This window comes from Pan troglodytes, chromosome 7 (genome assembly GCF_028858775.2).
Source record: "Pan troglodytes isolate AG18354 chromosome 7, NHGRI_mPanTro3-v2.0_pri, whole genome shotgun sequence".
In the NCBI taxonomy this organism is placed as follows: domain Eukaryota; kingdom Metazoa; phylum Chordata; class Mammalia; order Primates; family Hominidae; genus Pan; species Pan troglodytes.
The window spans coordinates 136,241,235-136,246,478 of record NC_072405.2 but is presented as its reverse complement, the minus strand read 5'-3'; positions in this window follow the sequence as shown (position 1 = coordinate 136,246,478).

Sequence of the window (5,244 nt, the reverse complement as noted above, 5' to 3'; positions counted from 1 at the left end):
CCCAGGCTGGAGTGCAGTTAAATGAAAAAACGTACCCAGACAGAGGTTCTAAAACAGCACCAAAATATTAATTTAATGAGTGGAGATTAGTTTTCCTTATCAACACTACAATTTTCTTTTCTTTTTTTTTTTTTTTTTTTTGAGACGTAGTCTCACTCTGTCGCCCAGGCTGGAGTGCAGTGGCACAATCTCGGCTCACTGCAAGCTCCGCCTCCCGGGTTCACACCATTCTCCTGCCTCAGCCTCCCAAGTAGCTGGGACTACAGGTGCCCACTACCACGCCCAGCTAATGTTCTGTATTTTTAGTAGAGATGGGGTTTCACTGTGTTATCTAGGATGGTCTCGATCTCCTGACCTCATGATCTGCCCGCCTCGGCCTCCCAAAGTGCTGGAATTACAGGTGTGAGCCACATTGCCCGGCCCATTTATGTTGTTTTTATCCATCTAACCAGCCACCATATATTGTGTGCTTCCCATGTACCACAACACATTCTAAGAACTTTCCACACATGCTCTACTTTCGTCTTCACATCAACAATGTGAATCTTAAGCTGTGCTGAATTTTGTCCAAAATGACTCAGATAGGAAAAGGCAGAATAAGGAATACATTCCAGTTGTCTCCAAAGTCCACCCTTTTCTAAGTGTCACATTATATTGTCCTTGCCACTGGCACACAGCTTAAATAAAAGTCAAACCATGAGAAGCCATAGAAAGTAATATCAGAGTACAGGTGAGAAGTTGCACTTACGTAAATGATCATTCAAGACTTCCTGGAGAAGGCACGAGTTGTCCTTTGGAGTGACCAAGACTCACTTCCAAGTAGAAAGCTCAGTAATTTTGCTTGAGAGATAGCATGGAAAGGGCCCAGTCTTCAGAGTGTGGCTGACTTGAATTTGAGCTCTATCTTCATCTATTACTACCCATGTGCCTCTGGACATCTTACTTAACCTCTCTGAATCTTCATCTTGTCATTGTGAGAAACCTGATTGACTTGTTGTAAAGATTAAAGAAATCATGAAACACATCTAGTCCAAAACTGATACTATAGTAGACATTTAACAAGTGATGTTTGATTTGAGTTAATTCAAGTCTCTAGGTTATAGTAAGAAAATGGCAAAATATTAATTAATCAGCTTCTCCAGTTTGTGAGTTTGAGAAGGGTAAGCCAAAGGAGGACTTTGTTTTCATATCTCATATTGCATCGTTTGTCATAAAAATTACACATTTATACAAGCGCATGCACACACGCACACGGGCACAAACACTCAGACATGAGCCACAATCCACAATGAAGGAGTGCTTAGAGTGCTTAGGCACCATAATAAACTTTCACATAAAGTACAGCAGTAGCATTCTTAATTAAAATCTCTAAAGTACTCTTGTTGTTGACAATATCACCACCCAAAGCCTTATTTACCTTGTTAATTATTCAAGTTGCAGTGAATAAGAAACAATGCCCAGGCTTCCCATAAAATTTCCAAAAATTAAACCAGGGAAATGGGCAATAAATGTCATTTGAAATGGAACTGATGCCAGTTAATTACAAGACAACTGTAAAATAATGGGGCATGAGGTTCTTCAACAATGCCTAATTAGTAACTATATGGGCATTTCCTTGGAAAAAACGGCAATTACATGGTGCAAACACTTAGCAGTCATCATCAAAGGCCCTTAACCAATATTAGCTAATTAATCTTCCCTACAACACTCTGGCAGGAGGCAGCACAAGTCCTCATTGAGGGAGGGAGAAGGGAAGGCCAAAAGATGAAATGGAAAATCCTCTTCTGCTCAGCATCTGTAAAGAACAATTTGACACTCGCAGCCTAGAAGCACTCAGGAGGAATTCCCAGGCCAAGAGAGGCAGATTGTTTTCTTAATGATAAGGTTAATGTGGTGAACACCTAGCTTCCTCCTGATTTGCTGCCATGGCTCACATCCTTGCTGTCCTCGAGAACTCCCCACACCAAATTGCTGTTGCAGGCACACATGCACTCTTGCGCTTATCAACCCTTTTCTCTTTTTCTCAGCAAGAAGGCTTTTGACCTCAAATATATAGAACCAATGGGGGGAGAAGGAAGCTATGCCTCTTTCCACAAAGCCAAGCTTGTTATATTATAACATGATCCACAGCTTTTGATTTCAACTTAATGTATGAGATCTGGAATTATTTCAGAAGTATGATTGATTTTGATTAGGTGAAGATACTTTAAAAGAAGTGAATTATCTCTTATGTTACTTAATTTAATCCACATTAAAGATTTATGACAAAATCTCATTTGTGTCTAATTTCGTATTCTTTTACCTAAAGAGAGTCCAAAATTTGTATAAGTTCCAGGCCCAAGACAACCTAAGTCTGCCCGTGAATCTGGTTGAGTTCTTCCAACTCTGAGTCAGGGGCCATATTTTGTAGGATTCTGAGGCTCTGATGCCCTTTTGAGGTAGACTTAGTTTCATAAAGCAAAGTCAGGCTACATCATAAAATGAGGCTTGCATGAATTTTTCTCCACCTAATTCCATTTGTCTTATAATACACCTGATTCTTCCCATTTAAAAAGTTACAAGTTTGAATGAGAAAATGGATAAGAAGAAAGGGGTATAATTACTCCCGCTACTCCATTTTATAGATGGTGAAACTAGGCTATGCAGAGGTTAAGTGGCCTCCAAATATGGGATTTTATTAGTATTCCCATAGCTAATACAATAGTGAGCCTCACCCAGAACCCATCTCCATTTGATCCTAATGTTTTAGTTCTTTGTGAGTTTCCTTGTCACCTCTAACCTGCCTCTGAACTCATAGCTAATTGATATCCAGAAGGCATGCATAAAGAACATTTGGAATGGTACTATCCTGATAGAGTGTTGGATGAGCCGAGATCCAGTGCCAGGTCAAATCTAAATATAATTTTCTTAAAGTAACACACACACTTCACAGAAGAGGAGTCATGACTTGTTCCTTCAGTATCCCCCAAAATGTTCTTCTTCTTCCATTTTGGGGGATACTTGTTCCTTCAGTACCCCTAAAAATGGAAGAATATCACATAACATTCAGAGGATAAGTTTGACAGTCTGATAAGCCCAGATCCAAAAATGCTAGACTCTATTTGTTATCTGTAAAATGGGCACAATAATAGTACCCACCTTGTGAGGCTAATGTGAGGAATAAATGGACAAATGCTTAGGAACTGGCATATAGAACACGTGCAATAATTATTAGCTATATTTTAAAAATATTTTACACTATTAATGATCACTCCTTTACTGAGACTATACTGTAATAATGAACTGTGTTGGTTTTGTAGTCACACAACCTAAATTTAAATCTTGTATCATCTAGTTACTCTCTGTGTAACCATGGGGGAGCTACTTGGCCTCTGCATGCCTCAGTTTCCTTATTAGTAAAAAGGGTGTAGTGAGAGCATCTACTTGATCTTTTTAAGAGGTTTGGTTGCACGGATTGAATGAGACAGTGTATGAAATCCTGGCACCTAGCCAATAACAAGAATTTGATAAATGTTAGCTATCGATATATTTTGAGTAGGCATACCTTATACACAGAGGGGACTCAGTCCATGTTTGAGCAGTAGAATTAACAAAATTTATTTGACATTCACTCAACAAACGTTTGTTGTATACCTACTCTATAGTAGGCAGTGTCCTATGGGCTAGGGATTCAGAGAAAAATAAATACATAGTCTCTGCCCTCAGCTGAGATAATAGTGTCTTCTGGCACAGACAATTCAATCAGAATTATTAGATACATGTGGAGGAGAATTATTCTTTTTAGTGCATCCAGGAATGTTGAATAAATAAAGTGTTTAGTAGTTTCACAAAATTTCAGGAAAATACATTTTATCCAAATTCCTACACATCATTAGAGTTTATTTAATCTCAATTCTTACTTCAATAAGGACAAATGATGAATGAATGATGGCTCCTCCTCCCCGAAGTGACAATGTGTCCCTAAACATCTCTACAGACAGGACTTATTGTAAAGCAGCTGTTTCCACTGTTCAGTAGTTCTAAAGTCCCTCCAGCTATTGATTATACTGAAACCTCATCCCCTCAACATATCCACCCTTGGTGATTTTCCTTCCTCTAGTGCTCAGTGGAGAGAGTCTAACCCTACTTCTACCCAATGGGCCTTTCTCATATGTCCATTCCCACATCTGAGTCATCATTTCTTTAAGCTGAACTTCCAGATGTACCATGATGAAAGTCTAATAGACATAAGCATCTCTTCTTAAAGATGAGCTTCCAGATGGCAGGAGTGACAACTAGGTCCAAGCTGTGGGTACTTGGCACCCACAGCTCTTAGTTTCAGAATCTCCTCCTCCCCAGGCTTCATATCAGCCCTGGCCATGCTTGTTAATTTGGGCCAAATCTACCAGAGTCCCCTCTCCTAAATCCTAACTGTTGGACCAAGCAGGGATCGGTCTCAGCCCCTGGATAAAGGACTGCTATCACATCTGTCTTTGAGGCCTTCAAAGACTTACTAACTAGAAAAATGACTAATGCAAGGATTTCAGGGCCCAAAACAGGGGGAGTGGGAGTCCTCAAAGTAATACCTGTTGGCATAAGGCCAAGGCCATTCTCTTCTAACTCATGGGTCCTCTTTCAAAGAAAAATTACTCAGTCCGCTCCCAAATTCCCGGGTCTGCTGACTCCTGCTACTGATGGGGCTTGTCTGCTGGACTTTCACATTCTTAACATAGTGTTCTTGAACACTTCTGAAAACAGGGGGCTTGTGAAGCAACTGCTTCTACTGCTCAATTCTAATGTTCTTCCATATCAAGATAAGCTCCAATTTTCCCCCTTGTCACTTCCACTTCTGGTCATTTTCCTTCTCTCTGGAGCTGGACAGAACAAGTGTAACCCCCTTTTGCAGAAATACATGTTTGCATATTTGATTTATTGTGCTTGCATTTGCATTTCTGGGTCACTGCTACTTTAGCTTAAAACTTCACAGCTTCTCAATTGTTCTTTAAAATGATGTTCACATTCGTCATATGAATGTTTTCTGCTGGATATATATCCAGCAATGGATTCGTGCTTCTCTTAGGCTATGGCACCTAAATCTGACAGTCCTAATAAAGCTGAGCATTTAGCGAAAGGACAGACAATTCCACAGTGCCATGGTGGGATATTTGGTAAGAGTCTTCTGTATAATAGAGAGACCATGAATCATCTGGAAGTCAACCACTGAGTGGATTCTCTGCTATTATGGGAACATAAAACCTACAAGCT